The 21,532-nt window shown below is 44.2% G+C and overlaps 1 non-coding gene across 1 annotated transcript; it reads right to left on the reverse strand.

Moving 5' to 3' along the window:
- Positions 1-19,207: 19,207 nt before the first annotated feature.
- Positions 19,208-19,279, reverse strand: TRNAC-GCA (transfer RNA cysteine (anticodon GCA)). Its single transcript has one exon. It is a non-coding gene; the product is annotated as a tRNA-Cys (tRNA).
- Positions 19,280-21,532: the final 2,253 nt, after the last annotated feature.

Consider the following 21,532-nt stretch of genomic DNA (forward strand, 5'->3'; position numbering starts at 1 on the left):
TTGAGTTTCAGCTTTAGCATCATTCCTTCCAAAGAAATCCCAGGGCTGATCTCCTTCAGAATGGACTGGTTGGATCTCCTTGCAGTCCAATGGACTCTCAAGAGTCTTTTCCAACACCACAGTTCAAAAGCATCAATTCTTTGGCGCTCAGCCTTCTTCACAATCCAACTCTCACATCCATACATGACTACTGGAAAAACCATAGCCTTGACTAGATGGACCTTAGTTGGCAAAGTAATGTCTCTGTTTTTGAATATGCTATCTAGGTTGGTCATAACTTTTCTTCCAAGGAGTAAGCGTCTTTTAATTTCATGGCTGCAGTCACCATCTGCAGTGATTTTGGAGCCCCCAAAAATAAAGTCTGCCATGTTTCCACTGTTTCCCCATCTATTTCCCATGAAGTGATGGGACCAGATGCCATGATCTTAGTTTTCTGAATGCTGAGCTTTAAGCCAACTTTTTCACTCTCCTCTTTCACTTTCATCAAGAGGCTTTTTAGTTCTTCTTCACTTTCTGCCATAAGGGTGGTGTCATCTGCATATCTGAGGTTATTGATATTTCTACCGGCAATCTTGATTCCAGCTTGTGTTTCTTCCAGTCCAGCGTTTCTCATGATGTACTCTCCATAGAAGTTAAATAATATACAAGGCTGTTAAATATACAGCCTTGACGTACTCCTTTTCCTATTTGGAACCAGTTTGTTGTTCCATGTCCAGTTCTAACTGTTGCTTCCTGACCTGCATACAGATTTCTCAAGAGGCAGGTCAAGTGGTCTGGTATTCCCATGTCTCTCAGAATTTTCCACAGTTTATTGTGATCCACACAGTCAAAGGCTTTGGCATAGTCAATAAAGCAGAAATAGATGTTTTTCTGGAATTCTCTTGCTTTCTCCATGATCCAGTGGATGTTGGCAATTTGAGCTCTGGTTCCTGTGCCTTTTCTGAAACCAGCTTGAACATCTGGAAGTTCACGGTTCACATACTGCTGAAGCCTGGCTTGGAGAATTTTGAGCATTACTTTACTAGCATGTGAGATGAGTGCAATTGTGCGGTAGTTTGAGCATTCTTTGGCATTACCTTTCTTTAGGATTGGAATGAAAACTGACCTTTTCCAGTCCTGTGGCCACTGCTGAGTTTTCCAAATTTGCTGGCATATTGAGTGGAGCACTTTCACAGCATCAACTTTTAGGATTTGAAATAGCTCAACTGGAATTCCATTACCTCCACTAGCTTTGTTCGTAGTGATGCTTTCTAAGGCCCACTTGATTTCACATTCCAGGATGTCTGGCTCTAGATTAGTGATCACACCATCATGATTATCCGGGTCGTGAATATCTTTTTTGTACAGTTCCTCTGTGTATTCTTGCCACCTCTTCTTAATATCTTCTGCTTCTGTTAGGTCCATACCATTGCTGTCCTTTATTGAGCCCATCTTTGCATGAAATGTTCCCTTGCTATCTCTAATTTTCTTGAAGAGATCTCTAGTCTTTCCCATTCTGTTGTTTTCCTCTATTTCTTTGCACTGATCACTGAGGAAGGCTTTCTTATCTCTTCTTGCTATTCTTTGGAACTCTGCATTCAGATGCTTATATCTTTCCTTTTCTCCTTTGCTTTTTGCCTCTCTTCTTTTCACAGCTATTTGTAAGGCCTCCCCAGACAGCCATTTTGCTTTTTTGCATTTCTTTCCCATGGGGATGGTCTTGATCCCTGTCTCCTGTACAATGTCACGAACCTCATTCCATAGTTCATCAGGCACTCTATCTATCAGATCTAGGCCCTTAAATCTATTTCTCACTTCCACTGTATAATCATAAGGGATTTGATTTAGATCATACCTGAATGGTCTAGCGGTTTTCCCTACTTTCTTCAATTTGAGTCTGAATTTGGTAATAAGGAGTTCATGATCTGAGCCACAGTCAGCTCCTGGTCTTGTTTTTGTTCTCAGCCACAAAAAGGAAAAGCTTACAGTTTGCAACAATGTGCGCTTCAAGGGCATTATGCTAAGTGAAATAAATCGGACAGGGAAAGAAAAATATTGTATGATCCCATTTATATATGGAATCTTAATAAATAACCCAAACTCATAGAGACAAAGAACAGATGGGTGGTTTCCAGAGACAGCGGGTGGGGGTGGGGGTGAAATTGATGAAGGTGATCAAAAGGTACAAACTTCCAGTTATAAGATGAATAAATTTCATGGGGGTCTAATGCAGCTATAGTTAACAATACTGTATTGTATACTTGAACATTTCTCTTTTTTAACATTTTAATTTGTTTATTTTTAATTGAAGGATCATTGCTGGACAGTATTGTGTTTGTTTCTGCTCATCAACATGAATCAACCCTAGGTATACATATGTCCCTTTCCTCTTGAACCTTCCTCCCACCTCCCACCCCATCCCAGAAAATTTCTAATAGAGAGTAGACCTTAAAAGTTCACACTTAAAAGTCAAAAGGGAACTATGTGAGATGATGGATGTGTTAACTAATCTTATTATGGTACTCATTTCACAATATATACATCTATCCAATCATCACATCAAGAGGGAGAGGGCTAAGATAGCATAATGCTAAGTGAAATAAGTCAGGCAGAGAAAGACAAGTATCGTACGATTTCACTTCTGTGTGGATCCAAAGAACAAAATAAATGAACAAACACAACGCAACAAAACAGAAACAGACTCGTAGATACAGAGAATAAATAGGTGGTCACCAAAGGGGAGGGGAGAGGGTATGAGTGAAATAGCTGAGGGAGACGAAGAGGTACAGACTTCTAGCCATGAAACAAATGAGTCATGGGAATGAGAGGTACAGCATGGGGAATACAGTCAATAATACTGTAATAACTTTGTGTGACGATAGATGGTAACTAGATCTACCATGCTGACATTTTGTAATGTATAGAAATATCAAATCATTAGGTTGTGCACCTGGAACTAACATTCAACTATACATCAATAAAAATTTTTGAATAAATAAAAATTAAAAATAATCACATCAAAATTTTAAATGCGCTTGACTAAACTCATTCTTGTGGTGCACATGTGGCTGGAAACACTACAGAAAACTGCATCATGTCTTCCGCTGGGAAGCTACTGACTCCAACCTGCCTGCACTGCGCGGTAGCTCCTGGTAACTTTCTCTGCCACCTGGAAGGCTGTTCCTTTACGGTAGCTTCTGACAAGTTTCTTTGCCACCGGTAGGCTGCATAATCCTGTAACAGCCATGTGCTCTCCAAAAATGTTTGAATCTCTGCCTTGAGGGGAAGTGAGGGGTGTTGGGGAGGAGGGGCCTTCCCAGGTGGTGCTAGTGGTAAAGAACCTGCCTGCCGAAGCCAGAGGTGTGAGAGGCTCAGGTTTGATCCCTGGGTCGGGAAGATCCCCTGGAGGAGGAAATGGCAACCCACTCCCGTATTCCTGCCTGGGAAATCCCGTGGACAGAGGAGCCCGGCAGGTTATTGTCCATAGAGCTGAAAAGACAACACTTGAAGAAGGAAGGGCTGGAGGGAAGAAGAGTTCTCCTGAGTTCTGGATTCCTTCCTTGTCCACTCTCTCTTGCAGCTTTAAAGGGAGCAACTTCTCTCTGTGCTTGCTGCTTCTGTAGTCTTTAGAGTTGCATTTTATCCTTCTTATTAATTATATTTTGCTAGTTAAGATCCTTTATAATTATATAGATATCTAGAGCAGTCAAATCCATAGAGACCGAAAGTAGAATAGTGATGGCCAGGGGCTGGAAGGGGAGAAGAAAGGGGAGTGATTAATGGGTAGGTTTGTATTTGGGAAGATGAAAACGTTCTGGAGTTGGATGCTGGTGATGGTGACACAGCGGTGTGAATGTACTTGGTGCCACTGGACTGGACACTTAGAGTCCACATCAAATTAAATAAGGTACCACAATTTTGAAAAAAGTTCTTTCTGTTAAATTTGCAAATTATAGCTGTAGTTTGTCTCCTTGTTGGAACTTGGCTGATATACCAGGCTACTGCAGAAGCTTCTTCAATGGCCTCTCACATGAATACATCTTTCACTCTGCAACACAGTCCATGTCCTGAGCTTCCCTGGTGGTCCAGTGGTTAAGAATCCACCTTGCAATGCAGGGGACACCAGTTCAATCCCTGGTCTGAGAAATTCCCCGTGAGCCACAGCTACTGAGCCTGTGCGCTAGAGCCTGTGGTCTGCAACAAGAGAAGCCACTGTGATGAGAAGCGCATGTACCGCATCGAGAGGATAGCCATGTGCAGCAGCAAAGACCCGGGGAAGCTATAAATAAATAAGCAAGAGTCCATGTCCTTTTGTGGACCTCTGGCCTACCAGTCTCCCACTCCAAACCCTCCACTGTCCTTCCCTCTGCTGAGCGAGTGAGGCTCTAACCGCTGAGCCAGGCATTCAAGGCCTCAGCAATCTAACGCCATCTTGCCTTGCAAACCTCAGTTCTTGTTACTCCCTATCACTTCCTCTTATTCACGCAGCCAGATAATACCACCTGCTCTCCTCTCTGCTCACCCTGGCCTTTGCTTTGACTTCTCTGCACTTGCTGAGAGGAAACAGCTTTATCAGCTACGGCCAAGGTCACAAAAAGAGACCCTGGATGTGATGTGCCTCCTATAATCTTGACCTACACTGCTGATAGTCTTGCTAAAAGAATTAAACCCAATCCCTTGTCTGGATCAGGAAATACAAAGGATTTCATGAAAAACATGGAGTACTACACCAAGAAGATGCAAGCAGCAAAACTCGGTGGAAATTCCATGGATCAGAAGCTTGGGTTCATCAACTGACGCATGTGTGATAGTCGCTCAGTCGTGTCTGACTCTTTTCGACCCCATGGACTGTAGCCTGCCAGGCTTCTCTGTCCGTGGAGTTCTCCAGGCAACAATACTGGAGTGGGTTGCCATTTCCTTTTTAAGTTGTAATAAAATGAAGGAGATGGAGGAGAAACATAAAGATGGAAAAACATTTAAGAGACGTATCTCACTTATTAAATGGTTCAGCTTAACTAAATTTTGGGAGGCACATGTGGTGGTAAAGCACTATTCTAAAAAATACCTGGAGTGATATAAACAACGCACACATTTTTTATGGGGAGAGGAAGGGGATTGCAACCAAGTTCTTTTTTCTTGACCCAGACAGGGCTTCTTCTTTTTTTATAATTAATTAGACAGTAACTTGATTTATGTGGTTCCCTGAATCTGTACTTTACATTGTAATGTGTGCCCAGTCGTTTGGTCGTGGCTGACTCTTTGCCACCCCATGAACTGTAGCCCACCAGGCTCCTCTGTCCATGGGATTCTCCAGGCAAGAATACTGGAGTGGGTTGCCATTTCCTCCTCCAGGGGATCTTTCCGACCTAGAGATCAAACCCATGTCCCCTGAGTCTCCTGCATTGGCAGGCAGATTCTTTACCACTGAACCACCTGGGAAGCCCATGCCTTGTAATAAATAAATAAATATATATATATAAAAATCCAGAAAGCAGAGAGGGGACTTGTTTCAGAGAGAGGACCTGCTGTGGGTGAGAGAACACTGGACTGGATTGGGGGTCATGATTTGGAACACCATTCGCCACTGCCACCAGAAAAATCTCTCAGCTTCTCTGAGCCTCTGCTCCACAACCCATGATAATGGACCAGAAGGATAGGTCCAGAAGTCCTAATCCCGCCATATTCTGTGGATTCTGTAGCTTTTGGCAGATTGAGCCCATGAATTGCCTCACTTTTCAAACTAATATTTCCCTGGATTATTGCTGAATTTCAAAAAATATTTTATAAACAGATGCCTATAATCTGGGGAAAAAAATACATTCAACATGGCAGATGCTGCTAGACGCCTTCTAATATCCATCTAGTCTCCCAGTCTCCTAACTAACGAAACCCTAACTATTAGGGGCAGCAACATGCCCAGCAAAAACACACTGGATTTCTCAGATACTTGTGCACAAATGATGGGCAGTGAGGCCAATGAGTGGGACTTCCAGGGAATCGATTGTTTATTTTTCTGATAAAAATAACAGGCTCAACTGGCTTATGCTTTTTGCCTTTTGATCCTTCTCCACTGCTGGCCTGAAATGAGGATGAAGGCCTTGAGGTGCTACAGTGTCTTTGAGCCTGAGAAGGAGGGCTGGGTGCTAGGTATGGCACAGCAGGCTGAATTCCCGACGGCATCACAGGCTCACTGCCCCATCTCAGGCTGCTCTTTCTAGATTTCCTAATATGCTAAGGACATGAGACCTCCTGGTTGTTAAACCTCTGTGATTATATTTCTGTTTTGCTAAGTTGCTTCAATCTGGTCTGACTCTTTGCAACCCTATGGACTCTAGCCCTCTAGGCTCCTCTGTCCATGGGATTCTCCAGGCAAGAATACTGGAGTGGGTTGCCACGCCCTCCTCCAGGGGATCTTCCCAACCCAACGATTGAACCTGAGCCTCTTAAGTCTCCTGCATTGACAGGTGGATTCTTTACCACTAGTGTTATCTGGGAAGTCCGTATCTGTTACCTGTAGTTAAATACCGTTTCAGAGAATTGAATACTTTTGCCTGCAGAAATAAAATGCTTTCAAAATGAAGGCAGAGGTTTCCCTGAAAGCTAGAAATTAACATCGTGACCGTCACCTTTATACTTCAAGGGCAAATAAATAAGTAAAATTGTATCCATATATGATGATGGATTTATCTAGACTAGTTGTGTCAATCCTGTCCATGTCACAATGTAAGCAAATATCAAATCATTATATTGCACCCCTGAAATTTATACTATGCTATATTATATTGAAATTTTATGGAGACTCATTAAAAACCTAAAAATAGAATTCCCAAATGACCCACCAATCCAATACTGGGCATTGAAAAAAACCATAATTCAAAAAGATACATGTACCCCAATGTTCACTGCAGCACTGTTTACAATAGCCAGGACATGGAAGTGACCTAAATGTCCATTGACAAATGAATGGGTAAAGAAGATGTGGTGTATATATATATATATATATATATATATATATAATGGAATATTGTTGTTGCTGTTTAGTTGCTAAGTTGTGGCTGACTCTTTTGCAATCCCATGGACTGTAGCCCACCAGGCTCCACTGTCCATGGGATTTCCCAGACAAGAATACTGGAGTATTCAGTTCAGTTCAGTTGCTCAGTCATATCCGACTCTTTGCCACCCCATGAACTGCAGCACGCCAGGCCTCCCTGTCCATCACCATCTCCCAGAGTTCACTCAAATTCATGTCCTTCGAGTCAGTGATGCCATCCAGCCATCTCATCCTTTGTCGCCCCCTTCTCCTCCTGCCCCCAATCCCTCCCAGCATCAGAGTCTTTTCCAATGAGTCAACTCTTTGCATGACGTGGCCAAAGTACTGGAGTTTCAGCTTTAGCATCATTCCTTCCAAAGAACACCCAGGACTGATCTCCTTTAGGATGGACTGGTTGGATCTCCTTGCAGTCCAAGGGACTCTCAAGAGTCTTCTCCAACACCACAGTTCAAAAGCACCAATTCTTCGGCGCTCAGCTTTCTTCACAGTCTGACTCTCAGATCCATGTATTACTTAGCCATAAAAAAGAATGAAATTGAATCATTTGTAGTGATGTGGTTGAGTCTAGAGTCTGTCATACAGAGTGAAATAAGTGAGAAAGAGAAAACAAATATAGCATATTAACATGGAATATAGAAACGTGGTACTGATGAACCTATTTGCAGGGTGGAAATAGAGGCGCAGACCTAGAGAACGGGTCTGTGGACACCAGAGGAGGGTGAGGGTGGGACAAATTGACAGAGTGACTGACATGTGCACACTACCATGAATGAAACAGGCAGCTGGTGGGAAGCTGCTGTGTGGCACCAGGAGCTCAGCGTGGTGCTCTGTGATGACCTGGGCGGGGGTAGGGTGGGGGGATATATGTATACATATATCTGATTCACCTTGTTGTATAGCAGAAATTAATACAACATTGTAGAAGAATTATAGTCAAATTAAGCTTTTTTAAAGGAAAAAAATTCTTTAGAAAAAGAAAAAAAAAATTGGGATCTATGCTGCAAGGGAATTTGAGAATCAATTTTTAGACCATCTTTGGTCTATAAATGGCACCAGTGTAGGGTTAGGGTTAGACTCTCCTGGTTTTTCTGACTGATAGTTTGGAACAAAAGTTTCAGGAAAACAGAGATGCAGGCCGTTGAGTCTGAGGATTTCAACAGTGTTCCTCAGGAACGCACAACAATTAATGTAGAAGGGCTTTGTAAGCAACAGAGCACTGGGCCCTTAGATGGCTGGTTATCATGGTTTTAAACTTGGCCAACAAAGGTCCATCTCGTTAAGGCTATGGTTTTTCCAGTGGTCATGTATGGATGTGAGAGTTGGACTGTGAAGAAAGCTGAGTGCCGAAGAATTGATGCATTTGAACTGTGGTGTTGGAGAAGACTCGAGAGGCCCTTGGACTGCAAGGAGATCCAACCAGTCCATCCTAAAGGAGATCAACCCTGGGTGTTCATTGGAAGGTCTGATGCTGAAGCTGAAACTCCAATACTTTGGCCACGTCATGCAAAGAGTTGACTCATTGGAAAAGACTCTGATTCTGGGAGGGATTGGGGTCAGGAGGAGAAGGGGACGACAGAGGATGAGATGGCTGGATGGCATCACCGACTGGATGGACGTGAGTTTGAGTGAACTCCGGGAGATGGTGATGGACAGGGAGGCCTGGCGTGCTGCGATTCATGGGGTCACAAAGAGTCGGACACGACTGAGTGACTGAACTGAACTGAACATGGTTAAGGTCAATAGAGAGCCATGCGGGAAGAGCACTTAGTCCTGAGCCAGAAGGACCACTGTGGGAGCCCTGGCCCCAGTTTGCTGGCCAGGGGACCTTGGACAAGTCACTTAGATTCTAAGTCTCATTGTTTTTTGTCAGCAAGAAAGAGGAGGTTAATGTCAGCCTGGGCTTCCCAGGTGGCTCAGTGGGAAAGGAACCCACCTGCAATCTAGGAGAGTCGGGAGACACAGATTTGATCCCTGGGTTGGGAAGATCCCCTGGAGGAAGGCATGGCAACCCACTCCAGTATTCTTGCCTGGAGAATCCCATGCATGGAAGAGCCTGGAAGGCTACAGTCCATGCGCTTGTAAAGAGTTGGACACCTGAAGGGACTGAGCATGCATGTACCAATGTTGGCCTCGAAGGATTGTTGGGAGGCCTGGACTCAATGGTGTCTGTAAAGTGCCAGCACAGCCTTGTGGCACTGACTGGACGCTCTACAAACGTAAGACCCTGTCTCTTCCTCTCACACCCAGTAAGGTCTCAGTAAGCAACTCTGTAACTTTAAATGGTGATCTCAAGACCAAAGAGAACTTCAATTGTCCTCTAGACCAGCCCCCATCTCAGCCAGAATCACCTGCAATATCCCTTTGAATGGACCGCCAGCCTCTCTTTGCCCTCTCTCCAGAGGGGACACTTTTTATGTCCCGAAGCATCTCTTGAGGCTCTAGACAGCTGTCTGTTGCTGCGGTATTTTTCTGGGCTGAGTTGAAACCTGCTCCTGATAACTTCCTCCCCAGTCCGTGGTGTTTTCTGAACGGCTTGAGCGCTGTTCCCCTGACCTCTGAGCCCTGTGCAGAGCTCTACTCCTCCCTGGTCCCTGAAGGGGAGTCACTCTCTGCCAAGGCTAAGGCACCCAGTGACCCATCCCCATTGGTCAAAACTGGGCCCAGAGAAGCCATTCCCCATGGGACCCTAGGGCTCAGATGCAGGAAACCCACAGACCACTGAATCAGGTCTGCAGACATGGGTTGTTGGTTTTATGTTCTATTTTTGCCTTCACAGTGATTTTTTTTTTAATGGAATTCGTGAGAACATTTTAAAACCTGAAGATTTTATATTTAAAAAATCCAGGTTCAGGAATTCCCTAGCAGTCCAGTGGTTAGAACTCTACACTCTCATTGCTGACGACCTGGCTTCAATTTCTGGTTGAGGAACTGAAATCTCACAAGCCAGCTTGTGGGCTCTGGAGCATGGATTTAGTAGTCCTGGCCCATGTGGACTTAGTCACCTGGTGGCGTGTGGGATCCTCTCGGACCAGGGATTGAACCCCAGCCCCGTGCATTGGTAGGCAGATACTTACCCACTGGACCACCAGGGATGTCCCCTCCTGACTGTCTTATGCTCAGCTCGCTTACCTCATTTATATTTAATGCCTGATTCCTATAGGTTTACAACTAATTTCGTTTAGCAGGGCCCCCATTTGCAGCCAAGATCAAGGTAACCACACTCCCAAAAGGCAACTTGAAAATTGTCTAGAAAATTCCTTCATCATTTTTGGATAACGCCTTTAAACATTCATCTTAAAGAGACACTTTCACATGTGCTTTACATGAAGAAGGGAAAAAACATGGGTCTCCTGCTTTGCAGGTGGATTCTTTACCATCTGAGCTACCAGGGAAGCCCATGTTCTATGTAGCTTAATTAAGCATTTCATCGCAGCATTGCTTACAATAATGAATAGCTAGGAATAATTTAAATGTGTTGCCACTGGAGAGTGAGTGATATGCAGCCATAAAATACAATAAGAAGAAGATATTAAATTAAATGAGAAATAATAAGTGAATAGTAAGAAATCAGTATATGTTCAAACTTTGGAAAATCTGTAGTATATATTAACTGAAAATAATAAGCCACTGTGTGTGTGTGTACTCATTCATGTCCGATTCTTTGCGACCCTTTGGACTGTGGCCTGCCAGGCTCCTCTATTTATGAGATTCTCCAGGCAAGAAACTGGAGTGTGTTGCCATTTCCTCCTCTAGGGGATCTTCCTGACCCAGGAATCGAACCTGTCTCTGCATTGCAGGCAGATTCTCTACTGCTGAGCCATCGGGGAGGGTAATAAAAATATGATGCCATTTATATTTTTTAAAACAGCATATTTACATATATATATATTTACATAATAGATAGAAAGGCTCTAGAAGGCAACGCATCAAGCTTATGTTGAAATGGGGCTAGAATTGGGGACAATAGTCAAGAAAGAATTTGGCTTTATTAGTATTTTGATTTTTTGTGCATGAGAGTTGATTTATATATTCTTTGGGTTGTTGAAATACAATTAAAAAGGCAATTCGTGCTGTACAGAAGCTCATTCCTAAGCGCAAGTCTGTGACCATGGGGAAATCAATCACTGTGAATCACATTCTGTCTGTGAACTTGGTGTGTTATGCATTCCTAGGGAAGTCACACCTCTGAGCAGTTTTGGTCAAGTTCCAGTTTCAAATGCTGTGTCCTCATAAATACACTCCTTCTTGCCAGTTTGGAAAATAGAGCCACTGTATACCTTCTACAAATTGCTGTTTCTAGGCAACTACATATCAAGGATACATCACATTTACCAAAACTATACCCTGGAAGTCTCCGTGTCCCCAAACAGGACTCTGTATATATGTGTCACTTCTGAACAATATAAATTCTTGTGGGCTCAGAGCATGGGGGAAATTCATCAAAGTTTTCCGTCTCAGCTCCAAATGGCATAATGACAGCCCAGCTGGAAACTGCACTCAGAGGGCACTGCCCTGTGGAGCTGTGCTGCCTGCTGGTCCTCACGTTCCTGCAGAAGCTGAGCCCTGAAAGCTTGGCTGCTGCCAGCCCTCCTCCACCTCCTGACTGACGTCTGGATCCATGTGAGACAAGTCCAGGGAAAGGCTGGTCGGGTATTCCCACATCTGGCAGGAGGCTCGGATCCAAGCTGTCCGAGAGAAGACTGGGATTTGGTGTCTGGAGTTGACCTGTGGAGGACAGACGTGCTGCTCAAAAACTCACGGGTTCCTTGGGCTAGACGTGGCCTTCAGGGCAGCCTGACATCCAAAGAAGGCCTGGGTCCCTAGCAGGTCAAGACAAGCCCCGTGGGCAGGCTGCCCCCAGAGAAGAGGCTCAGGCAAAGGAGTGGGACCCGATCTTGATTTTGGGTGAAGAGGGGCAGCACAAATTCCAATTAAAACCACAAGGTGATACCATTTCACATCCACTAGAATGGCAACTGGGAGAAGGCAATGGCACCCCACTCCAGGACTCTTGCCTGGAAAATCCCATGGACAGAGGAGCCTGGTAGGCGGCAGTCCATGGAGTTGCTAAGAGTCGGACACGACTGAGTGACTTCACTTTCAGTTTTCACTTTCATGCTGAGTGACTTCACTTTCACTTTTTACTTTCATGCATTGGAGAAGGAAATGGCACCCTACTCCAGTGTTCTTGCCTGGAGAATTCCAGGGACGGGGGAGCCTGGTGGACTGCTGTCTATGGGGTTGCACAGAGTCGGACACGACTGAAGCGACTTAGCAGCTTAGTAGCATGCATTGTTAGTGGGAATGTAGAATAGTGCTGCTGCTGCGCCGCTTCAGTCATGTCCGACTCTGTGCAACCCCATAGACGGCAGCGCACCAGGCTCCCCCGTCCCTGGGATTCTCCAGGCAAGAACACTGGAGTGGGGTGCCATTGCCTTCTCCAATAGTGCAGCTGCTGTGAAAACAGTATGAATATTCCTCAAAATTTAAACATAGAATTACCATCAGTTCAGTTCAGTTCAGTTGCTCAGTCATGTCCGACTCTTTCCGACCCCATGGACTTCAGCACACCAGGCCTCCCTGTCCATCACCAACTCCCGGAGTTTACCCAAACTCATGTTCATTGAGTTGGTGATGCCATCCAACCGTCTCATCCTCTGTCGTCCCCTTCTTCTCCTGCCTTCAATCTTTCCCACATCAGGGTCTTTTCAAATGAGTCAGCTCTTTGCATCAGGTGGCCAGAAGTATTGGAGTTTCAGCTTCAACATCAGTCCTTCCAGTGAACACTCAGGACTGATCTCATTTAGGATGGACTGGTTGGATCTCCTTGCAGTCCTAGGGACTCTCAAGAGTCTTCTCTTCAGCACCACAGTTCAAAAGCATCAGTTCTTTGGCACTCAGCTTTCTTTATACATGAAAGAAACGTATACATCCATACACGACTCTGGAAAAACCATAGCGTTGACTAGACAGACCTTTGATGACAAAGTAATTGTCTCTGGTTTTTAATATAGTGTCTAGGTTTCAAATATGCTCCATCTGGGTCATAACTTTCCTGCCAATGAGTAAGCATCTTTTAATTTCATGGTTGCAGTCACCATCTACAGTGATTTTGGAGCCCCCCAAAATAAAGTCTGCCACTGTTTCCACTGTTTCCGCAACTATTTCCCATGAAGTGATGGGACCAGATGCCATGATCTTCGTTTTCTGAATGTTGAGCTTTAAGCCAACTTTTTCACTCTCCTCTTTCACTTTCATCAAGAGGCTTTTTAGTTCCTCTTCACTTTCTGCCCTAAAGAGTGGTGTCAACTGCATATCTGAGGTTATTGATATTTCTCCCAGCAATCTTTATTCCAGCTTGTGCTTCTTCCAGCCCAGCGTTTCTCACGATGTACTCTGCATAGAAGTTAAACAAGCAGGGTGACAATATACAGCCTTTACATACCCCTTTTCCTATCTGGAGCCAGTCTGTTGTTCCATGTCCAGTTCTAACTGTTGCTTTCTGACCTGCATACAGATTTTTCAAGAGGCAGGTCAGGTGGTCTGGTACTCCCATCTCTTTCAGACCCAGAAATTCCACTTCTGGGTATACACCTAAAAGAACTGAAAACATATATATTTAAAGTGAATAACTAACAAAGTCCTACTATATAGCACAGGGAACTCTACTCAATGTTATGTGATAGCCTGGATGGGAGAGGAGTCTTCAGGAAAATGGATACGTGTGTATGTATGATTGAGTCCCTTTGCTGTTCATCTGAAACTGTTACAACATTGTTACTTGACTATCCTCCAATACAAAATAAAAGTTAAAAAAAAAAGAATTGGAAACAGAGACTTGAACAGATATATATATATACACCAATGTTCATAACAGTAGTGAAAAGGTGACAGTGACAATAATGTTCATGGTCAATGAATGGATCAACAAAATGTAGCATATCCATACAATACAATGTTATTAAACCTTAAAAAGTGATGAAATTCTGATGCGTGCTACAGCATGGCAGAACCTTGAAGACATTTTGCTAAATAAAATATGCAAGACATATTATATGATTTCACTTATATGAGATACTTCAGATCGTCAAATTTATAGAGCTAGAAAATACAATAGTAAGTACCAGGGAATGTGGGGAGGAAATCAGGAGGAGTTATTGGTTAATAAGTTCTGAGTGTGGGAAGTTGAGAAGATGAAAAAGTTTGGTGATAAATAGATGTGACAGTCGCACAGCAATGTGGATGTTCTTAATGTCACCGAACTGTACACTTAAAAGTGGTAAGATGGTAAATTTCACATTAAATATATTTTATTACACACAGAGAGAGAGAAAAAAAAAAAGACATAAAAAAAGGAAGAGGGGTAATAATACCCAGGGCAGAGAAGTCCACTGCGTGGCCAAGTGGTGTGGCAGAGGAAACCAGAGTCATCCCAGAAGGCCCTGGGCTTTCATCGGCTGCTGTTCAGCCTTCAGCCTGCTTTTAATGGACGAGGTCATGTGCACAAAGTTTTACAGCAGGCATTAAAGCTGGTTCCATGCCGCTCTGGACCAAATGTCATCATAAATTCAGAGGGAGTAAAGGCATCATAAGCTTCAGTCAAGTTGAGTGCAGCTCTTTGTTCTTGCTTTGGAGGCTGTCGGGAGGGTAGGAATTCACCTTTAACTTGACAGGTATATGCTGTGCTCATTTTCCTTAAAAGGTCGTGCTTTTCTCCTTTGCTTTTTTCCCACCTCTCCTTAGGGGTTAGCCGTATGTTAAATCCACATGCCTGTGTTAATGCAAAGGTGGAGCAGCATATGGTGGCATGACCACTGCACAGGGGTGAGCAAGGCCCGCTGAGTGGGAGGCACATGAGAACCAAGGCCCTTGGGTGGCTTTGAGGGATGGAATGAGTTGCAGAGGCCTGTTGTGTGGCTCTGTGCGATGGGGGCATGTGAGCTGAGACAGCCGTGTGTCTAAGAGGGATAGGATGTGACTGCTGAAGTGGTGGGGAGGTGGCAGTGCATGTTTACAAGCACACCAATCCAGAAATTCTCACACCAACCCTGGGAGGTGGGTGTGACAATAACTAACCCCATAAGTCAGATAAGAAAGTGAGACTTAGAGAGGAAGGAACTCATGCAAGTTGCTGCAGTGGAGCTGGGACCAGAACCATGCTTTGTTGGCCCAGGTCTAAGGTACTTAGTACCTGTTCTCAGATACAATAACAACTGAGGGTCCCAAGTGGTTTATTGGTTCTCTCTGATACATTACATTGTTATTGCCAGTATAATCCCACTCTTTGATTTGGGTAGGACCTATGATCTGTTTCCAACCAATCGAATATGGTAAAGGTGATGAGACAGCATTCCTGTGATTACATTTTATTATATGGCAAAGGTGTGAGATTTTGAAGATGTAATTAAGGTCCCTAATCAGTTGACTTTGAAGTAAAAAGAAGAATGCCTTGGGTGAGCCTGACCCAGACACTCCAAGCAGTAAAGCCTTTCCCAATATCAATCTCTCACTCTCTTTCTTTGTTTCTCTCCCTCTCCTTCTCTTTTTCTATTGCTGGCTTTGAAGAAGCAGGTTGCTATGAATTCTGTAGTCACAAGGAAGTGGATGCCGTTAACCACCAGAGGGATCTGAGAAAGAGATCCTCCCTTAGTCTAGCCATTAGACAAGAGTGTAAGTAAGACAACACCTTGATTTAGCCTGTGAGACCTTGAAAAAATAAGACTTGAAAAGAAGTTCCATGCCTGGACTCCTGACCTAAAGAAACCATGAAACAATATGGGTGTTATTTCAAGCTGCTACATATGTGATCATTTGTTATGGGGCAATAGAAAGCTGGTGTCAGAACCCAGGTATTTCTTATCCAGTTCAGCTCCCCTTAATTTTATATAAAGCTGTGAAGTCCACAGAGGATTTTGGCACATAGGATTTCTTTCAGTCTTCACGAAAACCCTGCAATGTATATATTTAAAATATACTGTCACAAGTGAGGAAACTAAGACTTGGGCTCAGAGAGTAGTTCTTTTAAACACATTTATTAATCATGTTCTCCCTAACAGGTACTATCCTAGGTACCAATGATTTATCAATGAAAAGAACAAATAAAAGGAGCTTAGTATATGTAGTGGTGCTTAGAGCAGAGATTAAAGGATATATCTAGAGATTAAAAGACTGGCTCATGGTATCTGGGTGAGCAAGGGGAAGAGTGAAAATTAGAATCCAGTCTGTCTAGCTTCTGGAGAAGGCAATGGCACCCCACTCCAGTACTCTTGCCTGGAAAATCCCATGGATGGAGGAGCCTGGTAGGCTGCAGTCCACGGGGTTGCTAAGGGTTGGACACGACTGAGCGACTTCACTTTCTCTTTTCACTTTCATGCATTGGAGAAGGAAATGGCAACCCACTCCAATGTTCTTGCCTGGAGAATCCCAGGGGCGGGGGAGCCTGGTGGGCTGCCGTCTATGGGGTCGCATAGAGTCGGACACGACTGAAGTGACTTAGCAGCTTAGCAGCTATCTGGCTTCAAAGTCTATGCTTTTTGCACTATAAAAATATTTCACTTTGATTCACTGCTCTGGTATAAAACCTTTTTTTAATGTGTATACACACATGTATTTTCCCTGATTCAATACCTTACTATTTGGAATGAAGTCACTATACACAGCCCACACTTAAGGAATGGGAGTTATGTTCCCCCTCCTGTAGTGTGGAGCATCTACGAAATTTATTTGGAATTCTTTTGCACGGGATATTTGTCTCTTCTCTCCTATTTGTTCGTTCAGTCATTTATTCATATCGGTATGGATTCAGACATTTATTTTAGACTTTATGGGGGCTATTCTCTAGCTGCAGCGCTCAGACTTCTCATTATGGTGGTTTCTCTTATGTGTGGAGCAGAGGCTCTAGGGAGCACAAGCTTCCGTAGCTGTGGCGCATGGACTCAATTGCTCCTCAGCATGTCTGGGATCTTCCCAGCCCAGATCTTCTAGACCAAGTATTGAACCCATGTCCCTGCATTGGCAGGTGAATTCTTAACCAATGGACCAGCAGGGAAATCCCCACTGCTCTTTTATTTCTTGCTCAGATTGTTCCAGCTTTGCCTGTGGGAGCTCTTTCAGTTGTCTCTTCCTATGTCCCCTTGACACTCCCATCAGGGTAGTAGTGGTGATGGTGATTGTTGCTCTTTGAGCACTTCCTTACTTTCTGGCACTACATGATATCCAGGCTCATCTGGTATAGCTTTGCCCCAGTCCTATAACCATTTCTCCAAGGAGCTCTGATTCCTATTCTTGGAGTATGGCATTCAAAACCAAGATCTGGGTCCTAGGCATACTACTTGCTTCCTGGATGCTTTTACTTTGTATTTTCAAATTGAAAACATCTGGTCTGGTTTCAATGATCATGCTTAAGCCTGCCATATTTCGTGGATAGGTTGATTCTAAAAGTTAAAAAAGTCAAACAGCAAAAGAATGAATTTGGACCCCTGCCTCACACCATATATAAAAATTAACCCAGAATGAGCCAAAGACCTACTTATAAGAGCTAAAATTATAAAATACTTAGAAGAGAGCATAGATACAAATCTTTGTGACCTTGGATTAAGTGATAATTTCTTAGATATGACACGAAGAGCAGAAACAACCAGAGGAAAAATTAAGTTGGACTTCATCAAAATTTAAAGCTTTTTTACTTCAAAGGACACTATCAAGAAAATGAAAAGATGACACACAGAATGGGACAAAATATGTATAGATTGTATATCTAGTAAGAGACTATTATCCAGAATATATAAATAACTCCTACAACTCAGTGGTAAAAGATGATTTTTAAATGAATGGAGTCAGATAGACATTACTCCAAACAAGACAGGCATTTTAAATTTTGATAGATGCTATCAAAGGAGGCTGGAGCAGTTTGTACTCCCTTCAGCAATCTGTAGGTTTGCCCACCTGGGGGTGTTACCAAACGATTTAGTCCGTAGCAATCTCAAAGTATCTCATTGTGGTTTTAATTCACATTTCTCTCCTGTGTAAAGGTGAGAATTTTTACATATACTTCTAAGCACATTTTCTTTTTCTTTAAATTTTCTGTCCAAGTTTTTTGCATAGTTTTATATTGGATTGTTGGTCTATTATTAAATTTTAGGAATGCTTACATTATGTATATTACTAAAATCAGCCCTTTGTTGATTTATGTGTCCAAATAATTTTTCCAATAAAACAATTTCAATTGTTTTAAATTTGTTGTGGTACTTTTTGCCATGCAGAGGAAAAAGATTAGTTTTCATATAGTTGAATCTATGAAGCCCAATTTAAAAAAAAATGATTTTTGGTTTTGTGACCTTGTACCTCCCCAACTCTAAGATTTAGCTCCCCAAAATTATCTCATATTGTATTCTATAACACTTGCAATTTTTTTTTCTGCTTAACTTTTAAATTAATCATTTCTTACACTCTCTGCAAGAAACACAACATCACATTTTTCCAACCTCTATGTAATGAGGCCTGGAGGAGGACATGGCAACCCACTCTAGTTTTCTCACCTGGAGAGTCCCATGGACGGAGGAGCCTGGTGGGCTACAGTCCATGGGGTCACAGAGAGTCGGACACAACAGAGCTACAAAATAATAAAACATCACAGACTAAGTCAGTAGACATCTGACCAAGAGTCAGGTGTTTACTGCCCTCTGAAGACATCCAGCAGAGTGAAAACTGTCAGTTGGCAGGGGCACCCAGGAAGAAATTCAGACACCAGATGATGGATCTCCTTTCCTGTTATACAGTGCTGGAACTTTCCATATATCCACCTATGCACCCATCCCATCCACCCATCCCATCCACCCATCCATCCACCTACCCACTCATCCATCGACCCATCTATCAAGCCACCCACCCGTCTATCCATCCACCTATCCATTATTTCTATCCATTCGTCACCCTTTTCCCTGGCCATCCACCAGCCATTCAATGAGAGGAATGACTCAGGCACTGAACCAAGTGCTAGGGACACAGGGGTGAATCAGAGCCAGTTTGGGTCCTCAGTGTAGTCAAAGTGAAAGTGAAGTCGCTCTGTCATGTCTGACTCTGCGACCCTGTGGACTATAGCCCACCCGGCTCCTCTGTCCATGGGATTCTCCAGGCAAGAATAGTGAAGTGGGTTGCCAATTCTTTCTCCAGGGGATCTTCCCTACCCAGGGATCGAACCCAGGTCTCCTGCATTGCAGGCAGATGCTTTAACCTCTGAGCTACCAGGGAAGCCCAATGTGGTTAGGGTCAATGTAAATACAAGTGGGATGGCAAAAGATATTGGTATTGGGCCTTCCTACCGTGTTCTTTTCCTCACAGACATGAACGAAAGGAAGTTTGCAGCAGGGGCTTCTGACTGGGTATCAGAAAACTTCTCAGAGGCAATGGCTCCTGAGAGTCTATTGGGGGAGTCATGGGAATCAGCCAGTGAAGGCGGAGAGGGTCAGGGGTGGGGAGGAAAAAGAGAGGGTATTCCAAACAGAAGAACTGCAGGGGCAAAGGCCTGGAATCCAGGGAAAGTGAGCTCATGGGAGGAACAGCAAATGTTCCAGAATGGCTACAGCAGAGGGTGTGAAGGACAGGGATGTGTTAGGCCTTGGAGGCCCCAGGCAGGGTTCTTTTCCAAGGCCCCACCCTCACACCATATCATGCATATTAAAATTCACCCACATTGCATATTAAATATGAGTTATATATAGCTATAGGGCCAGCTGCAAAGACAGTTGATACAAGGTTACATTGAGACATTTAATTACACATGTATTAAACTTGGCAGCTTTCTTGTTTTATCATTTTTGGAGAATGTACCTATATATAGAAAAAGAGGCTCTGGAAGTAAATCTTTCTGTAGCTGCATCCGCAATACCTAATTGATAAATCCGTCCTGGAGAGTGGATCGCTGTGGAAGTGAGTCTGCCGGTGTGGGGAGCTGCCATCCCCATAGGTCATGGGCCTCCTGGGAGAGCTTCACACCGGAAGCCTTGGGTGGCCTAGGACATCAGTGGGGAAGTCTGGAGGCAGGAAGCCCAGAGAGGAGGCCCACGCTGGGCCTGAGATGCAGGAGTAGAAAGAACAGGCCACCTCTCCCGGAGCTGGCATGTGTTTGCCGGCTCGACGCTTTTCTCTTGTTTCTGCAGCCCAACCAAACCTGGGTCCAATCCCTGGGCACCCCCCTCCACCCCAAGGCTGAATGCTTGACAGCAAAGGAAAGGGAGCCCTGCTTCCTCCAGAGGGCATCACAGGACTGCTTTTCGGGGGTGGGGGCCACCGTGGAGCGGCTGTGCAAACACACGGTCAGGTTGACAACAGCAGTTAAGCTGGGCTGGAAGCCAGCACCTGGGGAGGTCCCTGGAAGGAGCTGGCTGTCCAGGAGAGGAGGTGCTTGGCCTTCCAGAACAGGGATTAAGACTTAAGTTTGACTGAAATAAAGACCCCTGGGCATCCAGAGCCGGGCTGCTTCCAGCACCTGCATGAAAAACACAGATTAATCAGATGCCTTATCTCACCTAAGAGGAAACTCAGGCCAGGGAGTGGTGGGGCTTGTCCTGGACGCCAGAGGGTTTCAGAGGCAGGTCAGGATTGTGGGGGCAGCTGTGTCCTGGCACTGGCCCTCCCTTAATTGTGGGGTTCAGTGCACTGCAGTGTTCAGAGACCCTGCCAACCATAATGCTAGATATTGAGCACTTGCTATATGCCAGACACTTTGGTAAGCACTTTATATGTATCTTCTTTCATCCTTACAATGCCCCCAGAAGCTGGGTAATATCACCCCTATTTTCCCCACAAGAAAACAAATGCCTTGGAGATGAAGGCCATCCCTTGCCTGAAGTTACACAGCTGTGCTTAACTGACCCGGGGCCCCCAAAGGTGTCTCTGACTTACTCCCAATACTTAGTTTTAAATTTGAGAGGGAGACAGCAACGCCTCCTTAACACTTTCTAAGAATGTGTCATTGTATTTGATGAAGTAACTTTCTAGAGCTGGGAAATGAATTCGCATACTATTCACATTTTCAATAAGGATGCTTTTGTTAGTTGACCCCTAGCCAGGAAGTCAAATTAACCGGGACACCTTCAGTTGGTCACCCTCACGTTTGGGCAGGAAGGACCCTTAGAGATCAGCACTTAGGGGTCCCTGGGGCTCTGAGAGACACAGTGACCCAGCCAGGATCACAGAGCTGAGGAGCAGAATCCAGACTAGTACAAAAGCCTGAACTCTTAACCCTGAAGCTCAGTGGTAAACGAACAAAGGAAAGCACTGTGACAGTAATGCAAATTCAAATTTGCTTTTCCATTTCCCAGGACAAGTAAGCAGAAAAGGTGAAACAAAGGAGCCATGAGAATGTCCGTTTAAGGCACACAGACTAGAATTTTGGCTTTGGCCATCTTGAAGGCAAACAAAGGCACTTGAAGGATATCCCCCTCAAGGGAGCCTCTCAACATTCACTCAACAAATATTTACTGTGGGCACCGAGGAGACCAC

This window comes from Capricornis sumatraensis, chromosome 6 (genome assembly GCF_032405125.1).
Source record: "Capricornis sumatraensis isolate serow.1 chromosome 6, serow.2, whole genome shotgun sequence".
Taxonomy (NCBI): domain Eukaryota; kingdom Metazoa; phylum Chordata; class Mammalia; order Artiodactyla; family Bovidae; genus Capricornis; species Capricornis sumatraensis.